Below are 13,790 nucleotides of genomic sequence, written 5' to 3'. Positions count from 1 at the left end.
GTGCCAGGCAGGACATAAAATCAAGCATCTCCTCCAAAATTTCTCCAGGAACACTCACGGCGGGATGGAGGGGTCCACACTGATGAGGAGGGACACAGGTCCCTGGAGCAGCTGTGAAGGAGCAGCAAGGAAGGGTCGTGAATTGGCCAGTTGACTGAATAGATGTGTGGGGAGAGGAGATAATCAGCAGGACACGGTAGTGACAGGACACGGCTTGTACAGGAGGGTCAGACTAGGCTGTGGCCGGAGGGAAAGGGGCTACACACTCCATGCCAAAAGAAGGAGTCAAATCAGCTAACTGCAGTAACTAAAGCCGAATTTTTATAGACTTAATGTCTAACTAGAAAAATGGTAGTTTTAAGATGGTATTAATGACTCTCTGACCAGGATGGAGGCGGTTACTATGCCAGCTGTGATTAGAGAGCAGTAAAGTGATTGAAAGCGAGAAATGTCTAATCAACTTGTTCCCACTCAGAAGTAAGATCTTGCAGTCGTAATAACTCCATGGAAGGTTCAGTTTGGTGCTCGGAAACTGTCACAAAGCTGGTGGGACGTGCCGGGACGGAGCGCAATGGAGAACACGGGGAGGGCTGCAGCGTGCCTGCCTCCGACGGCTCTGGCCCATGTGTAACAGAAACAGCAAAGATCCAGAGAAAAGCAACAAAGATAACTAAAAATATGGAGCGACCTTGATGTTAAAGTGATTCAACGATTTGAGTGGCCAGGATTATTTAGGATGGAGAAGTGATAAGGAACGGAAAACGGTCAGATGAGAGAGAATACATAGTCATGAGTAGAGAAGAGTAGGGATGGATTATGTGGTTTCTTTTCTAATATAAGAACTAGAGAGCATCTAGTGAAACTAGCAGGTGGCAAATTTCAAGCAAACAGAAGGAGGTGAATCTTCACGCAGCAGGTAATTAAACAGTGGGACATGCTGCTTCGAGGTGCCAAAAGTTCACAGGGGATCCAAAAAAGCACCCATACACATTCACAGAAGAAAAAAACCCCATGAGGTGCTATTAAATGTAAAGACACCAACTCTGCCTCAAGCAGCCCCCTAAGCCATGAATTTCTAGGGGCTAGAAGCTGTTCGGAGGATGCCCTTGCCTTAAGCCTTGAAAAAGGCCTGACTGGGAATGCCTGCAAATGGCTCAGGACAGGGGAGGTGCCCGGTGCTGCTCCAACACCTCCCTCCGAGCAAAGGGAAGAGGGGCTGGGGCTGGCTTTTGCAATGCTTGGCGGCTCTTGTCGTTTCTAGCATGTGCTTTTAATTTGTTTACAGAATGAGCCAGCTGTGAAGAAGACTGTAGTTTACATATCAGCAGATATTGTGGGGGAAAAATGCTTACCATTATATTAATAATTTAATACCACACTTGGAGGACTGCTTATTCACAAAGTGGCAACGCCATGAATGACATTAATTGGGTTTGGTCAAATAAAACACAATTGGCTTCCTCGAGAAACTCTAGCCAAACCATTGAGCAGAATTTGCAGCTTGGTCTTGCCATTTCTTCCCACCGCCTTCAGCTGATCTCAATGGGGCACGTTCAAGGATCTCGATGGGGCACATTCAAGGCATTTACAAAGGCAGTTCCCTCCACGGTCTTCTTGCGTCACAAGTTCACAGGATATACCAGAAGTTAAATCTTCTGTTGTGATTCTTTTTTTGATGTTGAAGGGTAATGGGAATGGGCAGCTTTTGTTTTCTAAACTTAACTTTCAGCAGTGACTCATTCCCTCCAAAAAGAGACTTTTACCTTTCATGACTTTGCTGTTTCAGTAAGACCTGGCAGCTTTAAAATCAGAAAATTTAACCCAGAAGCACCAAATATCCATAGCTTTTTCCCCGCAGAATTGCCAAAGTTTGCAGCTTACTCTTTTAATCATCTGCCTTAGGGATCCAGCTACCGGAATCAGTTGTTTTCCATTAGTATCCTACCTTTCCTTCACAAAAGATTCACTATTCTGGCCTGGCCTTCATTTCTGTGAGAAAAAACTTGAAAATGGGAATCCTTTAAGTTCCAGAAGGTAAATAAGCCATCCAGCTTATTTTTAAAGTTTAATAATATTTTTGAAAACTTCAATAATATTTATGAAATTTTCTCTTTTTGTTGTTGTTGTGGGGCTTCACATTGTCTTTAAGTGGACCTGACTATACCACCATTTTGGTTCTTAAAACCACTGTCACAGGCATCATGACTTTTTGTCTGTAGAATTGGAGTAGTTGAGTTTTCTCATGGAGTTGAGCCCCAAGCTTACATACTCACCCACAGCCAACCTGTTTATTTTTCTGGTACGTTAAAGTAGGAAAGCTCTCCAGCAGAAACCATGTTGGTAATTTGCATTACAGGCCAGTGCTTATCAAGAAAATAAATCAGTTGCAAGAGTTGTATAATTCTTACTTTAATACTATTACCCACATCTTCTTGAGTGCCTAAGCCTATTTTTAATCATGATGCACGGTGAAATTTATTTTCGATTTTCATTTGTCCTGCAAAAAACATTCTAATGCTGATGTAATCTGTAGCACTGATATTTTTAGATACTACATAGTAATGGCACCTTTCTTTAAAAAAACCAAAAAACAAAACAAAACACGAGATTTCTGATTATAGTTAAGAAATGCATATTACTCTAACACAAATAATCACCCCAAGTATAATGGAAAAAATGTTGGCTAACACTTTAACAACTTGTAATCCGTTTCTTCTCTGAAATCAGTTTTATTCATTTTATATTTTTGTTTGTTTGTTTCATTTACTTTGTGTTTATACTGTTGTAAATAAAAGGACTGCCCGGTCTTTGGTGTTCCTGCAGTGTTCTAGAAATATTTCTGCTTATGATAAAATTCATAGAAGCTAAAGCTTATTGCTCCTTTGCTGCTTTTGCTGTGACCCCAGCCTTGGTGTGGGGAGGGGGACAGGAGCAGTGACCATCAGGACACATCTGCAAACCGTGGCAGGTGGAGCCCTGGAGATACAGCTGGGTCTCTTCTTCCTTACCCAACACCGGGGGGGGAAGGGGGAGAAGTAGCCCACTTAAGTCCCAATTGAGCAAATATGCCCTTTGATGCAAGGACACGAAGAGTTCCTCTCGAGTTCAGAGAGAGTCTTCACGTGCCTCAAGTCAGGCTCACCCTCTTTGCCTTCATTTCGCCCAAGTTCAACATTTCTGTGGTCTTTCCTCCTTTTCTTTCCCACTCTAACGGCTGCAGGGTGGCGCGTAGCTGGCTCAGGCTGCTTCTCCCATGGGATGTGGACCCCTGCCCGTCCGTGGTGGGGCTCGGCCATGTCACCTCAGGGGACAGAAGCACGACCTGAGGACCTCCGCAGAGCAGGCCGCTGACAGCAGCAGTACTGGATGCCAGCAGCACCACCCCAACGCTGTTCACAGCTCAAAGAGGGAATTTCCTTAACACGTTTCAGAGCAAATCCATCCATGGGATAATTTCTTTGTCTTCGCTTGGGTTACGCCAGCGGGGAGACCTACCCTTGAGAGGCTTAACGGGGTGTCTAAATTAGCGAGTACTTCTCAGCTCTCATATTCCAGCTGTGCTGATCTTCTGATTGCTAAGAATTTAGATGGTGGGAGTGTTGCTTTGTTTTTATTGGTAATAATTAAGGTAATAATTACAGAAAACTGTTCCAGGATGGAAAAATCTATTTGCTCAGAACAGATCTCTGAACACTAACTTCTCTAGCTGGCAAAATAAAACTTTTCTATCGCAACTCAAAGCTTCTTACACTTTCAGTAAAGGCAAGTGTCCTCATGAAGGTGCTGCTCTATCCAGCCCCTAGCAAATTCGGTCAGAAAGAGCCAAGAGATAAAATAAAAACCCACAACACATCTTTTCTGCTAAGGAATTTCTATACTTTCCTGATCGCATCTGGCTGCACCCAGGTGCTCCAGGAGGACAAATAGGTGGGGACACCCTGTCTTCTGTACCAACAACATATGTATGACAGAGAAGAACAACGTTGAGGGCTAGAGTGCCTATTCATTTTACTTGTCACTGCTTTTATTTGGCTGCAGTACTTCAGCCCATTGCTCTGCCAGCTCAGCTGCTGTACACAGTTCATTTTCATTAGCAGGAGAGAAGAGAGGGAATAAGGGATTTGCTTAACACCAGCATTGTGAGACATTTTTAGTTACTCACGTCTCTTGGCCCTTGCAGCAAATTTTAGGGAGGAAAGCAGTTCTTTAAAAACATGTACAGCATCTTGACATTTCAGGCATGGAGCGGAGCTTGGCAGAGAAAACCTGGACAGGAGCCAGGCTGCTTCAGCAGATCCTACCTGAAAGTGATCCAGCTTAGCCATGCTTTAATAGAGCGTTTCGCTGAAGTGGAAGCTTTTATGGCAATTTTCCCAGTGAAACTGAGGTAGAATAAAAAGATAAGTGATATATCTCCTATTGGCTTGACAAAGCAGAACAAATACTTTTTCTTCTGGATAATGATGAGATATTAAGAGCTTTGCTTCATATCATATGTAAACACAGGCTTTGATTTATTAATTCAAAACTTATTTATTATTAAAATCAGGTCAATTCTCTTTGCTGAGGGGGAAGGGACTTTCTTCTCTTTGTTCTCACGTTCTGTTTGTAGTGGATTTTCACACATAAAGAAGGCTTTCCAGGGACACTCGTTGCAGAAATGCTTACCAGGCACATTCCCCCATCAATCACCATCTGAAGCAGATGACGCTCTTCTGCGAACCCTGCCAAAGTCCCATGGCTTTGGTGGGGAGAAAGGTCTCATCCCGTGCTAGTGGTGTTTTCTTCCCCTCCGGAGCTGGAGGACGGGAGGACAGAGGGAGCCGACCCAACCGTGGGACCTTCCCCAGGCTACCCTGGGCATCACCTGGCAGACGCGCCCACGTGGGCAAACCAGCATCCCACCTCCCATGGTCCAAGTCAGCGCACCCCTGTGCTGGGCAATGGGGGTCAGCATGGACCGTTGCCCAGCTCAGGATGAGAGGCAGGACATGCTGGGACGTGGCCGCCTCACCAAACCCCTTGAGGGTGGTGGAGGCAGAGAGGTGCCAATAAGGGGGTGTCCTGCTCAGGAGGGGTCCTGCTGGCAAACCAGGCAGTGCTCTGTGTGGCCCCCAGCTCGTCTGACCTGGCAGCAGCCTGATGCTATGCTACGTGTCTGGAGGGCTGCTTAAATGTAGCTTGAGCCTTTCTTCTTTGGTGCTCTCCCCAGCTCATGCTGCAACACGGCCTGGGCGACAGCCCAATATGACTCCAGAAAAAAAAAAGCCAATTATAAACATTTAATTTAAAGCTCTTCTACCTTAAGTTAAAATGGTCGCTGCACGTTACAATTCCATTTCCAAGACAGCACTCTCTTTAAAGCTTTGGGTCTTTTGCCTTTCCTAATGAGTGGTTAGTTATTAACAGAAGAGTAATTTTTGGATAACGAGTCCCATCTGCTGACTGCCTATGTGTATTTGGCCTGGCAACACCGATCTCCAGAAAGCTTCTCCACAGCCTCTGCACACCCAGCTGACCATCCTCCCAAAGCAAGAGCAGATGCAGCTTCTTCTGAATGCAGTGAACTAGCTGAAGCTGAGCTCCTCTGTTTGCACCTTTGGTGCTAGCCCATCGAGTCCAGCAAGCTCATTTTCTGAAAGGCAGCAGCTGGCCCTGCTGAGCTGTTTCTGGAGCGCAGCTCACCCGTGACTCATCTCTCCTGGAGCCCATCTCACTGCACTTCTCTTTTGACAAGTCATTTCTGTCCCTCTGACCGTTGCCCTGCTCTCAGGTTTGCTAAGCCCACATACTGAGGAGAGACTCTTTCAGAGGCAAGCGGATAAGCAGTGTCAGAGGCTGAACAAGAAATCTTTCGTGGCATAGTAAAAGCTGACATCAATTTTAAGTCATCTGTTCCCAGAATTTGCCATCATTACGGGGGTATTGATGGGGCTACCGAGGTATTGATGGGGCAACCACCGTGGGGAATGCTGCTGTAATGCAGCTGAAAAGGTGTTGAGTTGGTATTTGAGTGCAAGGGACTCAAAACCCTGGGCAGGGTTGCTTTATCACTTTAAAAGAAAGAGGTCGTGGGAAGGGAGGGAGGAGGAAAGCTGTTGGCTATTAATAGAGAATATGAGTAGGAGCTTTATTTTGAATGGCTTCTTTAATTAGTGACATGCAATGCAGAAGAAAAGCTCGCGATGCACTCTACCTGCTGACTTCCCAAGCGCAGATCAGAGAGAGGCAGACAGATAAAAAAAACATTGCTGTGCAGGGGAGTTTTAAATAGGCCAAGCTAAAATGCCCAAATTAAAAAATAACCAGGAGATCAATCAACCTTGATCTTTAGAGAGACAGTCTCTGAATGTAGGCTAGTGGAGTTAGTGCCAGCTCAGACTCAGGAAGTTTAAGTTACCTTCCCAGCCTCACCTGCCCGCCGTGAGGTTTCCCCATTACTCTTATTTCTCTCAGACTTTGTCTTTTATGTCTGTGTAGACGATAAGCTCCCAGAGATAACAGCTGTCTCATTCAGTTTTACAGTCCTTGGTACAAACATGTCTCACTTTCTCAGGAACCCTGGTCTTGTACGGTGCTACGAGAAATAATATTTCTCCGTACAGCGGTTCTCCAGTAGCACAATTTATTTGTACTTGTGTTTTCAGTATCTCAAAGAAATCAACAACAGCAACAACCAGAAGCAGCTATTCAGGTGATTTAAAGCTAGGAGAAGGCTTACTTCCTTTCCTCTGTAAGTCATGACATGACACCTGGACCCATTAACCCAACTGGACTTCACTAGTACATTAAATTAGTGGGACTACGTTGAAAAACACAGCTCAGATATTTGTGGTTACTATTTGCCTATTTGCTTTAAATAATTACATGTGGGGTGGCAAATCCTCCTTCTAATGAAAGAAGAAAGGAGTACTCCACAGGTATGCATGTTATGGCGCTGATAAGCAGCAACCAGCCCTGCAGGAAAGTTTTAGTATGTAGGTATCAAAAGCAGAGGCTGAGGCAAGGCTTCTCCTTTCCCAGTAAAGTAGTTCTATAGGAATGCTGACTCACCCGCTCCCTGTATAATAGAAGTGGAAAAAAAGCAATTATGTATAATTTCACTGCATTTCTTTTCCTCCCGCACCACCATTTCACTTGTGGAGTGGATCTGGCTGAAGAGTCAAGAGTTCTCTGTGTGGGAAAGCCTTATAAAATTATACCTTGGGCTAGATATGTGAAAGCCTGATAAGCAGGTGTTAATAGTTCCCAGTCAGCTTCAAAGAAAGGGTAATGTTTCATTGCTTGGCAAGCCAACACTTAATGCACATAAACCAGTTGTAAATAGTTTGTGGAAGAGTTGCAGAGAACCTTTACACAAAAGCTGTTAGCAGATCTGGTGGTGTTTGCCCAGGCTTCCCCTCTTTTTTCCAACTGTGTATTTAAAGTTTTCATCACATTATCTTCACTCTCTTTCCAACCAGGGGAATCTTGTTCCTTAAGAAGAACATTTCAGCTCATCTGCAAGTACTTGCTCATCCGCAGGAGCTGGTCCATGGCCGGTTGTCCAAAGCAGTGCGACTTTTAGCACCTGGCCCTCTCAGCAGCAATATCTCTCACTTCTCCAAGCAAGAAGTGGCAGCCTGTCCAGTTGAATGGCTTCTCCCCCTTGGCCAAAGCCAAATGCTGCTGCATTAATCGGTTTCATGTGCAAAAGGGAACAGACATGGAAGGTAGCTCTGAGAAGAGCTTCATTACTTAGCCTATCAATCCCATCTGATCACTCATGTCAAGTACTTCAACTTCACCATTGCGCTTCTGTCCCTTGACCTCACAGCAGGGCTAAACTATAGTATCAACCAAAAAAGAAGATCAAGATGCACTGTTGTTTTTTCTCCTTAAGTCACAGGCTCTGTGTTGTGGTAGTCCTGATGAGCTCAGGACATGAGAAATGCAAAAGAAGACAGGTTGCTCAAAATGCCCCTTTCTCCTGCTTTATTACTGGTTCTGGTGAAAAACATGACCTCTCTCTACAAGCCCGGCGCTGCAAGGTTGCTCCTCATCTCCTCATCTCCCACTTCCCACCAGAACACAGGTGCTGTTGCTTGCATGCAAAGCTGCTGGTTATTTTGCTAACTTGAAGGAAATGCCTAAAGGACAAAAGCCACGGGCCTTGGAGGACTCATTGAGTGTCCATCATCACAGGGCTCCTTCTGTCCACGGGCCATCTCTGTTACTCCGTGTTTATGGTAAACCAGGAATGGCGGAGGCACAGCCCTCCTGACCTGACGTGGCTCTCTTGACTTTGGCAGGCCAAAGCCAGCTAATCCCGGCTGGAAATTAAACCCCCAGAATACAGCAAGCCCCGATGCACTGCCAGGTACCCTGGCAGTAAGTGGGGGCATGCATGTAAGACCTTTCCTCGCTGCCCAGCACAATGCCAGTGAGGCTGACAGGTCTGCCTGTGCCTTAAAAAAGTGTTGAAAATCCTGGGCTAAATTCTCCTCAATTGGTTTTTTTCCTCCTCAGGATCTCACTGTAATCTCATTAGATCTGCGTTTCAGTTTTCCCATTTCTCAACCAAAATCCCTATGGAACCTCAGCAAACTGAGTTGCATGAGTTTTGCTGTGGCCGTGCTACCGTCTGTCATATACGCCTCCAAGACATGGAGTAAAAGCAGCCTGGAAATGGGCGGTACCTGCAATGCTGTTGACTTAGGCCTGCAATCAGTGTTTGGAGTGTTTTGCAACATTTTGCAAGATGGCAAAACAAATGATCCTCTGTTTAAGAAAGGAGGTAAATGGTGAACTCCACTGCAGATACCTTATCGCTTGTAGTTATGGAGAGATCAGGACACAGTCAAAACAAGAAGCCTGAGGCAGAGGAAGCTTGCCTCTGTATTTTTACACTTTTTCAACTCGTATCTTTGGGTTCCAAAGGTTTGTAACATTTTGCTCCAATCTTTTGCAGGGCCCTTGCACAGAAATGCCTCATTGCTCAGTGCCAGCACCTACATGTACATCCACACTGGAATCTCGTTTCCCAGCTTAAGCTTGATACCACCGTGGTTTTATTCCCCTACTATCATGATTCAGCTGCAGGTCTCATTATAAGCAATGTGGCTTTCAGCTTAAACCCCAAGTAAAGCCAATGAGTGAATTGGCTCCCCATTAAGCTCCCCAATGCTTCGTACTTGTAACCTGAATACTAGATAACAAAAGAAAGGTGGTTGGTTTAGTGGGGTTATTATCAATCCTGTGAAATGTAGGTTTGGTTTTCTTTTTAACACTGCCAGCATTAAAATGAACAAATCCTAGAAGGTTCGTGCTCTCTTTGCACTGCTTTCACTCTGCTCCACTACACACAGGTTTCAACACCGCATTAATCTCTGGGGCGCTGGAGACCCCATGATAATCAGTGCAAGAACAAATCACCCATGGCAGCTGTCACCATCACCCTCGCCCCGGTGAAGAAACGTGCACAGGAGTCATTTGTTCCAACAAAGGTTTGTATTTTGCTTTTATTTTATTGTTCAGCCAGCTTTCCTAAAGAAAAGAGGCCACATTTGTGACCACATTTTGTCAATGCCCCTTCTCCCTGGCCCTCAGCATCCCGCCTGGCTCCACCACTCACTGCCTGACTCAAGCAGCGTGCGGAGAAGAGCTGTGGAGAGCTGCGGTGCTGGGGAGGCGGCTGCAGTGCAAGCCTCGCCACGGCCATGGGCACCGGCCAAGGCAGGCAGGACTGTGCAGAGCACCCAAAAAGCCCTGAGGAGAGCTCACCCCTTCATACGCGTGGCATGAAAGGAACATAAACAGGAAGCATAAAGCCACAGGAAATTCGGCGACTGAAGTTTCACCGTTCATAGAAGCATTATTTTTACTAGCTCTATCGCTTTGTCTTATGTCAGTAAAGAGCATTCGTTTTCTCACTCTGCTCAGACCTTGGGTAGGAGAAATATAGTCCCTTTAGGTTATGGATGGCTTTATGTTCTGCACCCTGCAACATTACAACCTGGTAGCACTGAGCCCTAAAAATTCACAACAGGCGATGCTGAAGTCCAGCTGTAGGGACACAGCTCCAGCCAGAACTTGGGCAGACTGGCTCGATGGGAATATTGTATTGATTTAAATGGGTTTATAGAGCTTGGCATCTGTGAAAGTTGCTGCTGTCACATTGTGCATGCACTCAGGTGTCAGTAATAAGACATCCTTCAGTTGCTCATGCGTTTCGGTCACCAGGACGAGACTGATAACTACTGGTTTTTTTGAAGTAAGAAGAAGAAAATAGTGTGCTTTGTACCATGTCTCAGAGCACTCCTTTTAATCCTTCATAACATTTTTTTTTGCTGCTTCTCTCAGCAAAATTCTCCCATCTATGAATTACACAGATGAGCAGTTTTTCTCTCAAAACCTCCAGCTTTCAGCAGTGAACAAGGGGTGTGCCGTACCTATCTCCTCCTCTTGTCCTGATGCACCTCTCCTCAGGGATTTCTTCATCCACAGATACAAACCCCAGTCCACCCCCCGTGCTGCTGACTGACAGACCCACTCTCTGCTCCAGCACCGTCTTCCCATCAAACTAAAACCCAGGTGGTCCTCAGAGGCAGGACAGAGAGAAACCCGAAGCTTCCAAGTCCGTCCGTCTTGAATAATATCTGTCTGTTGATCTGCCTGCACTGTGAGCTGGTGGGGAAACAGCATGGGGGGACCTCAGCACCTTTCCAAATGTGGGAGCAGCCCACAAGGGACGCCAGCAGAGCTCACCTTACCTATACACTCGCCTGCCAAGGATCCCGTGACCCAGCCTTTCCAGGGCATCCATACAGCTACAACTCTTTCTTTCTCAAGAGCTCCACATCTTGGCCACCACCAATACTTTGCTGGGGCCTCACACAGGTGGTTTTCCCTACGGACAGCTTCCTGGAGGTGGCTGTACTGGTGTCTTTCCCAGCCTACCACTGGTCATCACCCCGTTCCCCTTGCACCTCTCTGCTGCTTCACCGTTCTCCTCTAAATATGGTTTTCTGCCATGGCCTGCTTGTCTTTGCTTTCAAGGTGTTTCCTGGTCCCCATTGCCCACCAAAGTCATCCTTGCCCTGCTGCCCAACAAGTGTTCCTCTGCTTTCTTCCCAGCTGCCACCCCCATTTGGATGATGCTCTAGAGCAGCATCCTGCACAGCTCCTGGCATCTCTCAAATTTCTCCTTAAAACTCTTCATAGTAACTGCAGAAAACCCCACAGCAGGTTGATACCACTGCCTTTTACACTGCCCACCACGGTCTCCTTGCCTCCTTTTCGTGCCCCACTGGACCTTCCTGCTGTTTCCTTCCCTGTCCTTTGCTTGTGAAGTCTATGATGTTGTAAATTTTGGGGCTTTCCAGGAGGCAGTAGCTTTCCTCCGCTCACTGAGGCAGCACAGGGCTGGCAGCAGCTCCTGCCCAAACTCGTGGCTGATACAACTGGCTGTTCCCAGGGCCATTTTGTGCCCACCTTGCGGTGCTGCTGCAGCTCTCTCTCAGCTAGAGCAAAAGCCCCGACCTGCTGGGTCACCCACCTCTTGCACTTCTCCTTCCCCACCTCCTTTTCCCTCTCTTTCTCCCAAGCCCCATCGCACACTGCCATCTGAACACAAATTAGCACCGACAGTTTACCTGGAGGTTTTTACTTCTGCTATTTAGGGCATTCCTCTGGATTTAGGGTTTTGCTGGTTTAGTCTTTGTCTCTGCAGGATGTTTTTGTGTTTTAGCTCTAAAGGTAAGTCCACCCCAAGCCTGGACTATGATGCCTTGCAGCGACTGTCCTCCCTCCTTAATTTTCTCTTCCTTGTCCCTCACCCCCTGTTTTGTAAGCCAGGCTACTTCCTCCTTCCCCCCCTCCCTGGGACCATTTTCTGAGCATTTTTTTTAGCCACTTCCCTTTTTCAGGCTTGCAGTGCAGCCCTAGACGACTGAGGGTACACAGTGGAGTAACCCTCTGCTTCCAACCGCCTGCCACAGCACATTTTAATCTCATCAACAACTGCACAAACTATTTATAATCAGCTCTCTGATTACATTCCTAAGGTCAACGTCCAAGTTAAAAGGCTCGGAGTAGCTGATACACTGCTGCAAAGCCTCCTCTCCCCCAGAGGTTTCTAGAGCTGCTGGGCAGTGTTTAGAGGCTGCAGTCGGAGGTGCCACCCCTCTCTCAGGTCTCCCACCTCGCTGCTGCCCCTCTCGCTTCCCCTGCCCTCCCCGCTGCCTCTGACAGAGGTACCCTTGGGGAAGGCTGATCAAAAAGCGCCTGCGTTGATGTGCCCCAGCAGGTCAAGCCTGCATCCCATACACCCCGGCAGGGTCACCCCAGCTCACCCGGCCTCTGTCTGGCCCCCAGGGATACAGCCCTTGCAGCAGCCAGCTGTGGACCAGAGGCAGAGGTGACGATGCCCGCTGGGCTGGTGTCCCTCCCTGCTGCTCGGGGTTTCAGCAGGAGGTGGCTGTTGTCCTGCCATCATCACAGACCCGGGTCACTTTGGGCAGCTAAGCCACCTGTTGTTTTTTAACTGATTTCAGCATGACCCAAACCCCCCTTATTTTAAAAAAATAAGCCAGTGCCACCTTTTGGGCTTGCCTACAGAAACCCAGAGTCCGGTGGGCCACGAAGCCCTGCACAGAACTGGCTCTTAGAGCTGGTCTACAGTGGGACCAGGAAGCCCCACTCCAGCAGGGTGCCAGCCAGTGGGGCTTATACATCACATACAGCCCCCAGGATGATTGCAGACATAAAATATGGGGACTAGTGAAAGGGGAGGAAGAGTCTGGTTTTCATTTCACCCCTAGATGCTTTCACTTAGTAGCATTTCAGCAAGCAGCAACTACTAAGCGTAAGGCAGAGGTGGTACCAGCTCCCAGTGTTGCTGCTGGAGACTTGGTAAAGCTGGTTCCTTCTTCTGATGCTTCTCCCATTTTCCATAGATCTCAGGAGACATTTAATAGAACAGAAAAGAAGAAACTAATAATGATAATGATAACACTAATAAAATGACAACAGTAGTAATAAAAGGATTGGAAAGTACAAATGATGTGCATGGACTCTTGGGTGAACGTATGTCTGCTTTAAAGATCAAGCCTGAAGGGCAGAGAGACCATAGCTTACTTGGGGTTATTTATTGCCTTCCTGAGGTCTTAATATTAATAACAGGCAGGCCGAATGGAGAAGGCCACACATGTGGGGTCACCAGTCTTACCAGCAGTCTGGCCAATGGGACCAGATGTCAGGTGAGGAGGCCACAGTCCCCCGAGTGCACGTCTGGGCTCAGGACCTCCTGCAGCAGCAGCAGCAGCAGCATCTCCATCACCTGAAGGTCAGCCCTCACCCAGAAAACTCAGCCTCAGTGGAGGCGAGGTGGGAGAGCTGAGCACGGGGAACCAGCTGAGGACGAGGAGGCAAAGAAGGGTGAAGGGGCTCTGCAGGAGAACCGCGCTATCCAGAGAAGGTTACATCTGCCTTTAACCAGCCTTTTTGCATTGCATCATGCAGGAGAGGTGAGGGCTGTGCATTTGAGGAAGCTGCTTTTTAGCTGAATGGGATAAAAAGGGAACTCAAAATGTTTGGGTTTGAGTACCAGAAGTAGACAGGGAGAGAAAGAGGAAATGCTTGTGTTCGTTAAGAAGGATCCCACAAATTTAAATCCCCCTGTAAGTTAGTGTTTAGTATTAATCATTTTTTTGTACAGAAGAGTGTAAATTGCACAGTGCTGGTTGTTTCCAATGCTCTCTTAATGGTCTTGTGGTTAAATAAATAGAACCAATATTTTCTTAATGGTCATG

Source organism: Buteo buteo, chromosome 1, assembly GCF_964188355.1.
Source record: "Buteo buteo chromosome 1, bButBut1.hap1.1, whole genome shotgun sequence".
NCBI lineage: Eukaryota > Metazoa > Chordata > Aves > Accipitriformes > Accipitridae > Buteo > Buteo buteo.
This window is presented reverse-complemented; position numbering follows the sequence as displayed.